At 51.1% G+C, this 16949-nt stretch overlaps 1 protein-coding gene across 2 annotated transcripts in view; it reads left to right on the plus strand.

Annotated features, from left to right (window-relative positions):
* Positions 1-401: 401 nt before the first annotated feature.
* Positions 402-16949, plus strand: part of Ralb (RAS like proto-oncogene B) — a 43911-nt gene continuing 27363 nt past the window's right edge. Inside the window, exon 1 of one of the 2 annotated variants that reach the window (XM_057770096.1) lies at positions 402-577. The gene's annotated coding sequence lies outside the window, so the exon portion shown is untranslated. Of the gene's footprint in view, positions 578-885; positions 966-16949 lie in introns of those variants that run through there. The other variant, XM_057770097.1, reaches the window with a different exon arrangement.

Genomic DNA, 16949 nt, shown 5'->3' on the forward strand with positions numbered 1-16949 from the left:
CCAGCTTCAGGCCAAGGGTCTCCAAAACTGCTTGTCCGCTTCCACACCAGGGCGCAGGCCACACTTAGCCATCTCGTCCTCCCCACTGCCTTCTATCAGTTCTGTCCTTGTTTTTTTCCTCACTGCTCTGGCCTCCCTTTGGCTTCCCCGGGAGTGCACCCGCCCACTCCCGGCGTCCCCAGACAAGTTCCCAAGCTCCGCCACTGCAGCAGCGGTCACGTGCGCTAGTACCCCGGAGGAGGCAAAAGGAAGGAGGGGTGGGCGGGGCCGTCTCTCAGCGTCACGCCCCTACACTCAAGACGCTTCCTCATTGGCGAAAGTTTGGAGGTACCGCTTCTGATTGGTCGGTAGGCGTGGCCTCGGGGAGCGGAAGGGAGGGCCGGCTCTGGAGAGGCCAGGGTTGCCGGGCGGACAGCGGGAACGCGCTCCGGGGGGTGGGGACGCGAGCTCACGACTGCTCAATGACAAATCGACTGGGTACAGCTGGGGTCCGGCCCCAGGACGGGGCGGGGCACGCGTGAGAGCGGCGAGTCTGGTTGTGCGTACGGCCGGAGCAGCGGTGGGACGGGTTCCCTAGGTAAGGATGCTGCGCCCCGCAAGGGACCCTAGGCACGGGGTGCGCTCTGGGATAGGGAAGTGGATGCGCTCCCCGCGCGATCGCGGGCCTCCTGGTTCCACGTTGGGAGGGAAGGAGGGACACGTCCCCTGAAGAAGGACAACGCCCCGGGCCGCGCCCCGCTTGGCTTGGGGAGGTGTCCCCTGGGAAAGCCGGAGGGCCTCCCAGCGAGATCTGGGGGTGCTGAGGACATGGGGGAGGTGCCCCAGTTTCTCTTTCCTTTGCTGCTTGTCCTTCCCTTTTCCCACAAATGACCACTTCCTGCCTTTTCGGGCCTCCCGCCGGAGTTGGTCCACTTCCTCAGTTCCTTTCAGAGCGATAAAATGTTGCCCAAACTTCTTTCTTAAAGGTAGGAACTTGTTCTTTGGGTGACCTGGGGCTTGGATTCTTGAAGTTTGGAAGGGACTTAGTTGGTTGTGAATTACTTTTTGATCCGGACTTCCAAATGCCTTTCAGAGTGTGACTAGCATTAAAGGTGGCTTCTGGAAGCACGGTGGCTTGAAGGATTTTCCTGGCCTGGGCGTCTTGACTCCAGGTGCTTGGCTCCGACCTGGAGCCTCAGAGTGCGCCACACCCACAGCTGCGTCCTTCCTCCCACCGCGTTCATTTCCAAGTGAATACTAGAACCTTGAAACTTTGATGTTAATAGGCTGTTCTTCTGGGGAGCGGGCCTGGAGTCTCCAGTAGATAGATTTTTCTTTGATTTGCCTTCAGCCCTTGTAGACAGGGATCCCCTTGCTCTGCCTTGATTTTCTAATCACTTTTCTTCCGTTTGGGGGATATTGAATGATCAAAGCTTATCATAGAGGAAGGACTTGGGTTAGATGTGCCAATTGCTTTAAAAGAGCAATATTCTTGGATGTCAAGTCTGAGAACACATTAAAGTGGTGATGAAGTTGTGAGGATTAGGGAACCAGGAAAGGAGGTCCTGAATATTGGGAAGAACAGGGACTGGAGCCAAGGTTAGATGCAGGTGAACTCCTTGTGTGTTAGACTTGGTCTTTTGTAGCCCAGGCTGACCTGGAACTTGATTGTAAGGAAAATGACCTTGAACTTCTGATGTTCCTGCCTGGAGCCTGTGTGTTCTACCACGCAGAGCTGAGGGTGGAACTGATGGAACCCGGGCTTCCTGTATGCTCAAGAACTCTACAATGGCTCAGGAACTTTCTTAGTGCTGTGGTCTAGAGGAGGTCCCTTCTCTGAACGCCAGCATCAATGCAGCTGTGAAAAGGTTGGTCAACCACCCTCACGGTCAGGACTCTGTGAGTCTGAGTCCGGGAGGCAGCGTTTAAGATACTCTCTGTGGGAGGGGCGTGATGCTGGGATTTGATGGAATGCTCGCCAAGAGTCTCACGCGGTGAAGCATTGATCAGCAGCCTGTGAAGCTGCTGGGAGTTGGTGGGGTATCTCTCTGGGTCCTCCCAGGGAGTGTGGAGATGCTGTGTCTTCCTGACTTTCCTTCCCGTTCACCAAGAGGTAAATAGCTTCTGCTATCAGGTGCTCCCTCCATGATGCACTGCTTTGCAACAACCCCCAGAGCAACAAGCCAATAAGCCACGGGCTGAAGCTGTGATGTATATGTGTGTATGTATGTATGTGTGCTTCCATATATGTGTGTATATATGTATTTTAGATTTTTATTTATATGTTGTGCACATATGTTTATATATGCATATATATGTATTTTAGATTTATTTTTACTTGTATGTTGTGTATATATACATATATACACACATATATATATAGATTTATTTTTATTTGTGTGGTGTGTGTGTGCATGTTCACATGAGCACCCATGTGTGCTTATACCTTTGGAAGTCAAAAGAGGACATGGATGGGATTGATCCCTGGAGCTAGGGTGACAAATGATTGTTAGCTGCTCCACATGGGTGCTGGGAACCAAACTTGGGTCCTCTGGAAGAGAAGCAAGTGCTCCTAACTGCTGAGCCATCTCTCCAGCCCCTGCCGCGTTGTTTATTATTGTGTATATACGTGTTAGGCATACATGTGGAGGTCAGAGGATGTTTTGTGGATTTGTTCTTCCCTTCCACTTTTACTTGGGTTTTCAGGATCAAACGCAGGCTGTCAGGCTTGTGTGGCGAGCACCTTACCCACTAAGCCATCTCGATGGCCCTGGAGGCTTCTTTTTAAGTGGAGTCTTAAGTCTGTGACATAAGTGGGAAGAAACTGAGGTACAGTCCCCTGTAGGTGCTCTCTTGATTCTGCCTACTCCAGAGCCTGTGTGTGTGTGTGTGTGTGTGTGTTAGGAGTTGGACCAGGGCCTTGTACACGGCGAGGCACACATTCTGCCAGTGTGGCACCCCAGCTTTTCCTCTTCCTTTCCAGTTCCACCTGGGAACAGTGGCTGCTCTTTTTGTTTGTCTTTGTTTTATGAGACAGGGTTTCTCCGAGTAGCCTTGGCTGTCCTCGAACTCACTCTGTAGACCAGGCTGTCCTTGAACACACAGAGATCCACTTGCCTCTGCCTCCCAAGTGCAGGGATTAAAGGCGTGTACCACTGCTGCCTGGCAAAAATAACTGCTCTTATCTGAGATCCAGCAAGGTTTTACTGTGCCTGAGGCCATGTTTTTCCTGGGTTCTCTGTAGAAAAAGTGTGGGTGTAAGTTACTAGATAGCTTTTGGAAAATAGGACCTAGACACTAAAGATAGGAAAATGGCAGCTGGAACCTTATATGGAATCTGGGAAGTTCTTGGTAGATGGTGGAAATAGAGATGTTGACTGTTCTTTGTGTTTTGTCTGTTTGATTTGGTACTACGGGTGGAGCCTCAGAATTTTTAATTCTTAGGGGTTAAAGCACTTGCCTTGCAGGGGTAAGGACTGGAGTTTGAGTCCCCAGAGCCCAAATAAATGCCCAGTGGGCACAGCAGCCTGCCTGAAATTCCAGCATGTGAAGGAAACAGGATCCCTGGAGAAAGTGGGCCAGCACGTGAGATTCCCCATATCAGCAACACAAGCAGATAGTGCACACCTATGTATACACACACACACACACAAAAAGAAGAAAAAAGATTTGTTTTTAATCCCCTAAGATAGGGTTTCTCTGTAGCTTAGGACCCTGTCCTGGAACTAGCTCTGTAGACCAGGCTGGCCTTGAGCTCAGATGCCCGCCTGTCTCTGCCTGTCTCTGCCTCCCCGTGTGCTGGGATTGAAGGTGTGCATCACCACCACCTGGCAAGATCTTCACTCCATTCTTGCCTTGAAGTTCTTCAAGGTTCCCGCCTTGGGGATGATGCCTTAAGGCTCCGTGAGAAGTTTGAAGGCTGGGAGTTTTGCTCTAGGATTCCATCACGGTGAGTCTCTCAGGACTGTGTGACTAGAGCTCTCCCCCGCCCCGCTCACCTCATTTCTGAATGTGGGGGTCATCCTTGGAGACTTTGAATCTGGAGACACTGTCATAACAACCAGAACGGTTGGCATGGAATTCTGTGAGCTGTCTGCAGGAAGACAGAATACTAGAACCCCACTCTCTGAGCTGCTGAGGATTGAACCCAGGACCTTGTGTATGCTAGGCAACTCCTCTACCACTGAGCTAATCCTTACAGCACAGGAGAGAGGGGTGTGTGTGTGTGTGTATGCATATATGCATGTATATGTATGTATACATATGTGTACACACACACACATTTGGAAGTCACAGGACAGACCACAGGGTCTGTCATTCTTCTGAACTTTGCCCTGTAGGTCAGGCTAACTGGTCTGTGACTTCCCAGAATCCTCTTAGATCTATATTCTGCTGAGACTGAGGTTTTAGGAATATACCAGGCCAGGTTTCCTACCATGGGATCGAAAACAAGTCCTTTCACTTGCAAGACAAATACTTTACCTGCTGAGCCGTCTCCTCAGCCCTAAGCCCCACTATTTTTTATTGATTTTATTTTTTCTTTCTTAATTTTTTAGTTCCCTATGCTAAGAATTGAATGCAGGACCTTGTAAGTGAGGGGCAATTTCTCTCTCACTGAGCAAAATCTCCGTCCTGGCTCCAATTACTTCTGAGCAGCATCTGTTTAGAATGCTGTTAGATGAGCCAGAAAAGGTCAGAACGGGGCATCAACCTTCAAGGGATCTGAGTCGCCATGTGGGTTCCGGGAACTGAAGCCAAGTCTTCTGGAAGAGCTATCCAGTTCTCCTAACCACTGTCCCAACTGTGAACTTCTCAGCCTCCTGTCTCCACCTTCTCAGTGCTGAGCTAACAAAGGTGCACCTCATACATGGTCCACACAGTGCTAGGGATGGAACCCAGGATGTTACGTATGCTGGGCTCACACTCCACAACTGAGTTGCCTCCAGACCGCCACTGGCCTTCTTGAAGACTTGCCTCCACATTTTTTTTCTTTTGTTGTTTTCATTTTTGATATAGGCTCTCTCTTGTAGTCCTGGCTGTCCTGGGAACTCACGCTGTAGACCAGACTTGCTGAGTCTCAGAGAGCCCCCTGCCTCTGCCTCTCGAGTGTTGGAGCTAAGGCGTGTGCTGCCACCGCCCGGCTTCTTTTTTGAAAAAGTTTTAGACTAGACACTATCGAGATGATTTTTGTTAGGGTGCTTCCCAAAGCATGTGGGCGCTGTAGGAGATAAAGATATGTCAGGGGTGCCTGCTGTTCTAGAAACTTCCATATCATACCTGAACCCTCAGGTTCTTTCTTCTGGTTCTTCATTGTCAGTTCCTAGAATTAATCGGCCAAATATGCAGTAGTTTTAGAAATTAAAAATTTAAAACTTGCAGGTCCCCAAACTAAATGGAACACAGAGATTCTTTTAAATCAACTCCAAAACAAGTGGATGAAAAAAATTGTTGACAAAGTGATCTCCTTGGCAAACAGCTTAAAGTGGTTATTGCTCTATAATTTGTTTTTGTGTGTGGAGGCTGAATGCATGTATATGTGTGGAGGTTGGATTCTCTCTGTCCAACCATATGAATCCTAGAGATAGGATTCAGGTCGTCAGACTTGGTGACAAGTGACCTTCATCTGCTGGATAGCTCACCAGTTCATCTACCTCACTACGTCCCCGCCTCTCTTCTTTTTGAGACAGAGTCTCACTGTGGAATTCTGGCTGGCCTGGAAGTTGTCATCTAGACCAGGCTGGCCTGGAACTCACAGCTTCACCTACCTTTGCCTCCCAGTGCTGGATTAAAGGCATTCAGTTCTATGCCCAGCCACCTTCCTTTCTGAGATACGGTCTCTTGTTGAACCTGCAGCTTACCCATTCTGCTAGCCTGGCCAGCCAGCGAGCCCCAAGGATTGTCTTGTTTCTGCCTCCTGTTGGGATCACAGACCCATCCCAGCACACATGGGTTCCGGACATCTGAATGCAGACCCTTATGCTTGCAGCCAGCGCTTTATTTACCCACAGAGGCATTTCCCCAGCCCCGTGCTCTGGTCTTCTGTCACACAGGCTGGCCCTATCTCTACTGCATGGCACCAGAGGTCTGTCTCCTACTTCTGTTTTTTTGAGACAGGCTCTCAGGTAACTAAGACTGTCCTTGAACTCCCTGTGTAGCTGAAGAGAGCCTGAACCTCTTGTCCCTACCTCCCAAGAGCTGAGATTACAGAGGCATGCCACGCACCAGATTTGTGTGCTTCTGGAAATGGAACCCCGGGCTTCAAGCCCGTGAGTGAGTGCTCTGCTAATTTGAGCCACGTTCGCTGTAGGAAGGAAGCTCTAGGTGTAGTGGTTGGAAGAGGAGGAGCTGGTAGGGCAAGGTTTGTGGACCCTGTTTAGAAGAGGGTTTAGATTTTACCAATCAATGGTGACCCTTTGGAGTGCTAAACACGTTACCGTTCGCTGCTTTAGAAAATTCACATGGACTAGGGAGTCAGTTGATTTGCTTAGGTGCTTGGCATGCAAGCACAGGGCCCTGATCTTGATCCCCAGAACCCATGTTAAAACAAAACAAGGCTAGTCAGAGCTGGCACGGCAGCCTGAGTTTGTAATCCCAGTGGAAGTGGAAACAGGAACTTTCTGGGATGTGACCAGATGGCCTGGCTTAATTAGTGAACTCGGGCCAGTGCTGGACCCTGTCTCAGAAATCAGGAGTAGAGGTGGGGATGTGGCTCCGCCAGAAGAGTGCTACCCGGAGTGTGGGAAGCCCTGGGCTCCATCCCAGCATCACGGAAAACCAGGTATGAAGACGCGCACTCACTCACTCCGAGCGCTGAAGTAGCGTCAGGAGTTGACAATTGTCCTTGACTCCGCGATACCCTGTATAAAGGACAGGAAACGATTGGAGAATAAATACACCTGATGTTGACTACACACACACACACACACACACACACTTTTTTCAGGGGCCTGTGTGGAAAGTGGCTTGAAGAGGGGCTGAGGCGGCACAAGGAGTCTGGCAGCTGTGTCCGGTTGCTGCAGCCTGGTAGGGGCAGAGAAGGTGGAAGAGTGGGGTGTGTGGGAAAGGTCCTGTGGAGCCCGAGTCAGGAGAGCTAGTGAATAGAACTGGGGAGAAACAAGGGGATGCAGAATGATTCCCAGGTCTGGCTTGACTGATGTCTGATGTCCCCACTCCTAGGGGCTTGAGTTGCTGTTGTGGGGGTGGGGTGGGGTGGGTGGAGAGGAAGTGCATGTGTCCTAGTGTGTGGAGAGAGGGGTGCGTGTGTCCTAGTGTGTGGAGAGAGGGGTGCGTGTGTCCTAGTGTGTGGAGAGAGGGGTGTGTGTGTCCTAGTGTGCGGAGAGGGGTGTGTGTGTCCTAGTGTGCAGAGAGGGAGTGCGTGTGTCCTAGTGTGCGGAGAGAGGGTGCGTGTGTCCTAGTGTGCGGAGAGGGGGTGCGTGTGTCCTAGTGTGCGGAGAGGGGGTGCGTGTGTCCTAGTGTGTGGAGAGAGGGGTGTGTGTGTCCTAGTGTGTAGAGAGAGGGGTGTGTGTCCTAGTGTGCGGAGAGAGGGGTGTGTGTCCTAGTGTGTAGAGAGAGGGGTGTGTGTGTCCTAGTGTGTAGAGAGAGGGGTGTGTGTCCTAGTGTGTGGAGAGAGGGGTGCGTGTGTCCTAGTGTGTGGAGAGAGGGGTGCGTGTGTCCTAGTGTGTAGAGAGAGGGGTGTGTGTGTCCTAGTGTGTGGAGAGAGGGGTGCGTGTGTCCTAGTGTGTGGAGAGAGGGGTGCGTGTGTCCTAGTGTGTGGAGAGAGGGGTGCGTGTGTCCTAGTGTGTAGAGAGAGGGGTGTGTGTGTCCTAGTGTGTAGAGAGAGGGGTGTGTGTCCTAGTGTGTGGAGAGAGGGGTGTGTGTGTCCTAGTGTGTAGAGAGAGGGGTGTGTGTCCTAGTGTGCGGAGAGAGGGGTGTGTGTCCTAGTGTGCGGAGAGAGGGGTGCGTGTGTCCTAGTGTGTGGAGAGAGGGGTGCGTGTGTCCTAGTGTGTGGAGAGAGGGGTGCGTGTGTCCTAGTGTGTAGAGAGAGGGGTGTGTGTGTCCTAGTGTGTGGAGAGAGGGGTGCGTGTGTCCTAGTGTGTGGAGAGAGGGGTGCGTGTGTCCTAGTGTGTGGAGAGAGGGGTGCGTGTGTCCTAGTGTGTAGAGAGAGGGGTGCGTGTGTCCTAGTGTGTAGAGAGAGGGGTGTGTGTGTCCTAGTGTGCAGAGAGAGGGGTGTGTGTGTCCTAGTGTGTGGAGAGAGGGGTGCGTGTGTCCTAGTGTGTGGAGAGGGGTGTGTGTGTCCTAGTGTGCAGAGAGAGGGTGCTTATGTGCTAGTGTGTAGAGAGAGGGGTGTGTGTGTCCTAGTGTGCAGAGAGAGGGGTGTGTGTGTCCTAGTGTGTGGAGAGGGGTGTGTGTGTCCTAGTGTGCAGAGAGAGGGGTGTGTGTCCTAGTGTGCAGAGAGAGGGTGCTTATGTGCTAGTGGGAGGAGGAGTCTATTCTAGTTTCCCTCCCTTGTGAGAATCATCCTGATTACAGGAGTTCAGGGAAGAAAGGACTTACTTGGCTTACTTTGCTGAGGGTTTCAGGGCAGGAACTCAAGAAGGAACCTGAAAGCAAGCCTGCTTGCTAGTCCATCTTTAAGCAAGGAATTTACTCACAGCTGAGGAAGTACAACAGAAACCATGGCGGATACTGTTTGGTGACTCCCAGGCTCATGATTGCCTTTATCGCCCAGGATGAACTCCCTAGGGAATGGAGCCACACACAGTAGACTGGGCTCCTACATGGATTAACAATGTAACAGCCCTCTACAGAGTTCACAGGCCAGTCTCATCTCAACAGTCTCTCAACTCAGACTCCCTTCTCGGGGGGATCTAGGCTGCGTTGGCAGTTAAAGCTGACTAGGACACTATTTATATATTTGTTTGTTTATTTAATTCATGTGTGTTGGCGAGTACACACTTGCACACTCACAGGCCACCTTTCAGGAGTAGGTCCTCCCCTTCCATCATGTGGTTCCCAGGAATCGAACTCAGGTTGTCAGGCTTGGCATCAGGCGCCTTTACCAAGATACCTTGCCAGCCTGCAGAGCAGATTTCAAGGGTGGAAGAATGAAGAATGGAGAAATCTATTTTGGAACTGTCGAGTTTGAAATTCCTGGAATACAGCCTAATGAGGTGAAGAAGCCCAAGGGGCCTGGGCTCTGCCCTGGGGCGGACGGAAAGCCACCTGAGGGGATGGATGCGATGAGCCAGGGGGAGTGTGGAGGTGAGGCAAGGGGCAGTCTGAGCCGGAACCACAGAGAAAACCTGGGGAAAAGCCTTGGAGCAGGACTAAGCCCTGGGGAAAGCAAGTCTGACGTTTAGAAGGACGGGCACTGCCAGGCGGGCACAGGGGCAGCAGTAGAGCCTCAGTGAGGAGGGAGTGCTGTCCTGGTTTGGGATTTAAAACCACATTCAATGTGAAGTTACGTGAGGCTGGTGACGTGATTTTTTTTTCTCTTGAATTCCTTCCCTGGCCAGCTGGCTAGTACAGGTACCAGGAGGAATGGTGATGGGGGTGAGGGACAGGAGGACCTGATAAGGTGTCACCTAAGCCTGGGGCGGCAGTGCAACCCAGGAGGAATGTGCTGGGGTCAGCATTTGTAGGTGCTGAGAGGGCAGGTGGAATTTGAGGTAGCGACTGGAAAGATTGCAGGTTGGGGCTCTGGTGTTTGGATGTGATGTTCTCCACAGAATTATTTGAACACCTGGTCCCTAGTTGGTGGTGCTGTTTGGAGTGGTTCGGGGGTGTAGTCTTGTTGGAGGAGCCCTTGAGAGCCTTTTGAGTTAAAGCCTCACCGTTTCCCGTTTGCTCTCCTAGCTTTGTGTGAGCGCTCGGCAGCTGCTCCAGTCACTATGCCTGCGGCTGCTGCCTTGCTCTTACCCACTGCCGTGGACCCAAACATCTGGAACCAAAACCTTCCATAAGATACCTTGGCCGTGCTGTTTGTCACAGCAGCAGAAAAATAACTAATACAGGCCTCAGAGGGGACGCTGAGACAGAATGCCCCCCTTTTTAAGACAGACAGAGAGCAGCATATTAGGGCGTCCGAGGTGAGATCAGGTCCACATGGCAGAGTGCGGGAAGGGGAAGGCTCTGTGCTCCGTGGTTGGTGGGCATAGTGCGTGATTGATGGGCATAGTGCGAGATTGGTGGGCATAGTGCGTGGTTGGTGGGCATAGTGTGTGGATGGTGGGCATAATGCGTGGATGGTGGGCATAGTGCGTGGATGGTGGGCATAGTGCGTGGATGGTGGGCATAGTGCGTGGACGGTAGGCATCGTGCATGCTTGCTGCCAGGCTGCCATGGATTCCTGCTAACCTGGGGCTTGTGTGCAGTCAGTCCTGGGAGGTGGGAGAGCAAGAATCCCGGAAGTGAGCCAGTGGGAGAGCTTCACAGCATGGTGTGGCCCCGGCTAACGTGAAGGATGGAGGTGGCGTGGAGGACCAGAGGAAAACCCAGATCAGTGAGGGTCGGGTAGGGTGGTGTTGGGTTGAGTGAAGGAAAGGGCTTCTGGAGAAGAGGCCTGGAACTTAGTACTTCTGAAGCTGTGAGAGTCAGAGCCTGGCTCAGCAGCCTGTGCGCGGTCTGCCAACTAAACAGATCAGTTACAGTAGAAACAGATAAAGGAGATTTAGTCAGCGTGGCCACATTGGGAAGAACAAACAAAGCAGTCCAGTGACCCCCTATAAGTCCATCTTCAGGGTCCTGACATGAGGTTCAGGTTTGAACAGAGATCTAGATGTGTGCAGAGCCAAAGAGGCCTAGTCAGGTGTGGTTCTGCCCAGCGCTGACCCCTCATTGTCTGGGCTCTGGTCTCTGCTGCAAGGTGGGCTGACCGGCTGTCAGCACTGTGTGAAATGGACCCAACCCCCCACCTCAGCCTGACACCAAGGCCCCGGGTCTACTTCTCTCAGCACGATATTCCTGGGGAAATGCCAATTTCATGGGGTCATTGTCCGGATATTCTCAGAGCCACATGCCCCTCTTGGAATATTCTGGTTTCTCCCTGCACCTGCATGAGCAGGCGGTTCCTGAGGACGATGCTCTCAGAAGCAGAATTAGGATTAGTGTCCTCCGTCCCTGAGGAAAGCAGGCAGGAAGGAGGTCTGGCGGTGACTGGCATGGCACAGGGCTTTATGGTGGGCGGCAAGACCTTAGCCATGTGGGCATTTGCAGCAAGAGGGAGACTAAGGAGGGCGAACAGGACTCTGTTGGTCATGATGTGTTTGCTTAGTGGCAGGTACCCATTTCACCTTTCTTTTTTAGTTTTTTCACCAAGCGCTTGGGAACAGGTGGATGACGAGGTGAGCGGAGAGGCCTGGTTATGGGGAGGTACGGGCCATCCTCATTCCTGTCCCAGTAGAAGCAGAGCTGTGTTCAGGGTGTGCTGGCCCAGCAGAGTGAATCCCCTTCTAGCACTGCCCCTCCCCCAGCCGTGGCCGGGGAGGCAGCCGCCTCTTCTTGCTGTACACGTCGCCTGGGCAGGAAGAGGAAAGATATTAACATTAGAGCAGCCAGAGCTGAGGGTGCAGCCGGGACAGACAACTGTTGTGGAGATTAGCTGAAGGAGTGTTACATTTGTCTATGCTGTGGGACATTTGTTTAAGGATGCAAAGATGTGTTGCATTCTTTTGTGTTGTATTTGTTTAACTCTGTGAAGCTGTGTTACTCTGCCTGTCTAAACACCTGATTGGTCTAATAAAGAGTTCAACAGCCAAGAGCAAGGCGGTAGAGAAGGATAGGCGGGGCTGTCAGCAGAGAGAATAAATAGGAGAAATCTAGGCTGGGGGAGTGAGAGAGGAGCGAGAAAAGGAGAAGACACCAGGGGCCAGCCACGCAGCCACACAGCCACACAGTCACCCACACAGTCACCCACACAGTCACCCACACAGCCACACAGCCACACAGTCACCCACACAGCCACTCAGCCACACAGACAGCCACACAGTCACCCACACAGCCACTCAGCCACACAGACAGCCACACAGTCACCCACACAGCCACTCAGCCACACAGACAGCCAGACAGCCACACAGCCACACAGCCAGCCACACAGCCAGCCACACAGCCACACAGCCAATCATGGAAAAAAGAAAGAAAGAAAGAAAGAAAGAAAGAAAGAAAGAAAGAAAGAAAGAAAGAAAGAAAGAATAGAGAATAGAGAATAGAGAAAGGTAGAGGCCCAGAGGCGAAAGGTAGATGGGATAGTTTAAGAAAAACTGGCTAGAAATAAGCCAAGCTAAGGCTGGACATTTATAAATAAGTCTCCACGTGTTTACTTGGGAGCTGAGTGGAGGGCCCCCAAGAGTAAAAACAATCACAAAAACCAAAGAAACCAACTACGGACAACCCAAAACGCCCATGGAGCCATTTGGAAAGGAATATTCTCGGTATTAAAAAAGAAACACACACAAAATGAAAGTGACCCAGCAAGGCAATTTCTTCCTTTTTTTCATTTTATTTATTTTATGTTTATGGTTGTTTTGCCTGTGTATGGCTGTATACACGTGACTACGGAACCTGCAGGGGCTAGAAGAGGACATGGCTCCTCTGGGACCAGAGTGACGGCAGGCGTGAGCCACCTGTGCAATCAAACCTAGGTCCTCTGAAAGAGCAGTCAGTGTTCTTTATTTTATTTATTTTTTTTGTTTTTTGAGACAGGGTTTCTCTGTGGCTTTGGAGCCTGTCCGGAACTAGCTCTTATAAACCAGGCTGACCTCGAACTCACAGAGATCTGCCTGTCTCTGATCTGCCTGCCTCTGCTTCCAGAGTGTTGGGACTAAAGATGTGTGCGCCCCCCCCCCCCCCACTGCCCGGCCACAGTCAGTGCTCTTAACTACAGAGCCCAAGGCAATAACTTTTTTACTAAAAGTTGTGCCATCACCACCCAAACCAGGATAGCAAGCAGCAGATGTGGCCATGACGGCCCCTGTCTTTTACCCCTGTAGCAAAGGGAAGTTGTCCGTTCTCATTGGCTGTGGTTCAGCCTCACAGTCTGCTCCCAGATGGCTGACGTCGAAGGCAAGGGGTGTCATGAGTCAGCCGCTCTGGGCCACCAACTTCTGGGAATGCAGAAGGCAGTGGGGCGGGTAGACAACGCTTTACAAGGTAGGGGAGATGAAGAGATTCTAATTCCTCTACATAAAAGTTATAGGGGGTAGGGAAATTTATGTAATATTGATCCTTGGTAGCTAGCCACATTTGATAGAAAAAATTGATCCTGTTTTCTCACAAGCTGGATGCAGAGGTGTTGGTACTCTGGGGACTGAGACAGGAGAATCTTGTAAGCCTAAGAAGTAGAAACCAGCTTAGGCAATATGATAATTTATCTCAAAAATAAATGCAGGGGGTGGCTGGAGAGATGGCTCAGAGGTTGTATGTTTACTGCCTGTGCAGAGGGCCTGGGTTCCAGTCTCAGCACCCACATGGCAGCTCACACTCTCATGTAACTCTGGTTCCAAGTGATCTGATGCCCTCTTCTGGCCTCTGCAGGCACTGCATGCATGTGCTATACCATAAGTCCATTCAGGGATTTAACATCAATAAATAAGGGTTGAGGGTATGGTTCATTCAGTGAATTGCTTTCTATGCATACATGAGGGTCTGAATTTGATTCCCAGCACACATGTAAAGTAGTTAGGTGTAGTGGGGTTAGAGAGGTAGAGACAGATGGAGCCTTAGGACATACTTGCTGGTGTATCTTCTCTGTTGAGTTCTAGGTCAGTGAGAGACCTTGTTTAAAAATATGGGGCTGTCTCTGAGGAACAACATCGGCTTTGTTCCCTCATGGGCACACATGCATACACACACATACATACACTGCACATACATGCACACATATACACAAATACACACACATATATATATATACACATACATACACATATATACGTGCACATACACACACACACACGCCAAACCATGAAGAGCCCCTTACAGAGGCTTCTGAAGGCCAATGAGTTTGTCTTTCCAGAAGGAAGGGCACGAGTGAACCCTGCTAACGGAGACACTAGTGTACTTGGTTCCGTCCCAAGAACGCCCTTCTATTTCTCCAGGTGATGACTGAGCTTGGTGGAATGGCCTGCTTGACCACACAGCAGTGTAGGGAGTGTGGATGCCATGCTCAAGGAGACCACTGGCTTCTGGTGAGCTGCTGGACACAGGGCCAGCCTCGGAGGGAGAAATCCTCCTGCCCCGCCCCGCTTCTTCCTTAAGAACCAGACCCTGATTTGTCTTCACACGGCCTTGACCTGGAGGCTGGAGCCCTTCTCAGCACTTTATAGAATGCTAGTGATATTTGAACTTGCGTGTAAAATGATGTTAGTAGCGTGGTGTTTGAGGGCTGGAGTGGTGGCTCAGCGGTTCAGAGTGTGGACGCTGACAGAGGACCTGCGTTCAGTTCCCAGCACCCACAAGGAGCTGTGTCCACATCTAGGGCACTCACGCTTGCTCCCTTCTGACCCTATGGGCACCTGCACTGCCCTGTTCACCCCTTCTCCACATATACACAGAGTTAACAGTAAAAACCTTTAAAAATGAATGTTTTGAAACACTGAACAGTGCGTTTCCAGATTTTACAGACTGGCAGCCAGCTGTAGTTCACCATTGATGCCAAGAGGCAAGTCCGCACCTTGCGTGGAACACATGCGGAGGCAAGGCCCTGGCTCCAGCTGCTGGAGAGACAGTGTCCTTTCCTGCCTCCTGTGGGTGGCGCTCATTTATGTCCTGTGTCAATGGCCTGCTAGTGTTTCCTGTGAATTCCCCTGGGTGGCCCAAAACACATCCATTTTGTTTCCTTCCTTTAAAACAAAAAGGGTTATTTTTAGTTTTTAGTTGTGTGTGTGTGTGTGTGTGTGTGTGTATGTATGGGTATGTGAGTACCGGTATAAGCAGAGTCCAAAGAATGGTTTTGGATCTTCTGGAGCTGGAGTTACAGGTGACCTGACGTGCACGCATGTGTCCTGATGCCCCTCCTCACTGCTCGGCCACCCTGCTTTCCGCACCCCCTTCCCTTCTCTCCCTCTCCCTCCCTCCCCTTCCCTCCTCTCCCTTCCCTCTCTCTCCCCCTCCCTCGCTTCCTCTTCCTTCTAGTCTTCCTTTCTGTGTGGAGACAGGACCTCATTATATTTCCAAAGCTGGCCCGGATCTCCTGATCCTTTGCCACCTGAATCTTTAAAATGCAGAGTTGTTTCCTCCGAGGTGATGAGCGGGGTGCTTTTTAGCTATGAAGTTTTTCCATTGATTTCTTGTGCGCGTGTTTATGGTTTATGTCTGTGGACGTGCATGCCTGTGCCTGTCCATGAAAGAGGGCAGAAGTCAAAGTGGGCTGCTTCCTGTCACTCTCCCTCTAAGTTTGGAGTCAGGGTGTCCCAGTGAAGCAGAGCGTTCCAGTTTGGCTCTGTTGGCTCCGATGGGGGATCTGCCTGTCTGTACCCTCCTGTGCTGGGGTTACTGAAGTGTGTTTGTTGTTGGAGTGGAGTTGAATGGCGAACACTTTGCCAGCAGACCCTTCTCCCCAGCCCTGAACTTGACTTTGACTTATGCAGTATTTACAAGCCGGGGATCCAAGCGCTGTTTCGCTCACACTGAGCAGGCTGTTTGAGGACAGGAGACCCATTCCAGTTGAGATGTTCATAATTTTGGCTGTGCAAGAAGTGGCCCAGAAAATTGAAAAATGTCATAGTTTGAGTTACTGTTGCTGTGCTGAACCACCACCACCAGAAGCAGCCTGGGGAGGAAAGGATGGTATGCCCTGAGCCACAATTCACTGAGGGAAGCCGCGGCAGGAGCTGACGCAGAGGCCATGAAGGGTCCTGCTTACTGGCTTGCTTCCCCTGGCTTGGTCAGACTTCTTTCTTACAGAACCCAGGACCACCAGCCCCGGGATGGCACTGCCCACCATGGGCCAGGTTCTCCCTTTTGATCACTAATTTAGAAAATACCCTGTAGGCTTTCTCTAGTCTGATCTCATGGAGACATTTTCTCACTTGAGGCTCCCTCCTCTCAGATGACTCCAGCTTGTGTCGAGTTGACATAAAACCAGCCAGCAGAAATGTGGAATTTGCCTTGGCGGTCATTTACCATCAGGTGGCTTCAAATTTAGTACTGTGTGTTTTGTGTGAACACAGCACCCATGTGGAGGAAGTCAGAGGACAGCTGTGGGTGCAGGCCCTCCCTCACCTTCCACATTTTTCTTTTGAGGCAGGGTCTCCATTGTTTGTCTCACTGCATACTCAAGTTTGCTGTCCCTGGAGCCTTTGGGGATTTTTCTCTTTGTCCTCCATCTCCCCATAGGACGGCTAGGATTAGAGGCTCATGCTATACACACAGCTTTCTATATGGTGTCTGGGGATTCGAACTCAGGTCATGCACACTGTGCAAACTTTTCATATTTCCTTTTTTGTGTGTGGGTGCACTCGTGTGTGCAAGAGCATATGTGTGTGGAGGCCAGAGGCCAATCTCTGGTGTCCCTCAGAAGCCACCCACCTTGTGTTTTGAGAGGTCTGTCGTTGAGACCAAGGGCTTTCTGAGTAGGTAGACTGGGGCCAGGGAACCCCAGAGTCCTTGCACCCCCACCCAGCGCTAATTCCAGGTACACATCACCAAGCTCGATGTTTTCTCGTAGGTGCAGGGAACCAGACTCAGCCCCTCATGTTTGCATGGCTCGCATTGTAGTGATGGAGTCATCTCCAGCCCCCACAGACAGACTTTTAAAAATAGGTTTATTTTTAATTTTGCATATGTGTGTTTATCTGTGTGTATATGTGTGCATGTGTGTCTAGGTGCCCAAGGAGGCCAGAAGAGAGACTGTGAGATTCCCCTGGAACTAGCGTTGTAAGTGGTTGTGAGCAGCCCGAGGTGGGTTCCGGGAACTGAACTCCAGTGAGCAAGAGCAGCAAGCACTCTTAACTGCAGAGCTGTCTTTCCAGCCC

This window comes from Chionomys nivalis, chromosome 5, assembly GCF_950005125.1.
Source record: "Chionomys nivalis chromosome 5, mChiNiv1.1, whole genome shotgun sequence".
Taxonomy (NCBI): domain Eukaryota; kingdom Metazoa; phylum Chordata; class Mammalia; order Rodentia; family Cricetidae; genus Chionomys; species Chionomys nivalis.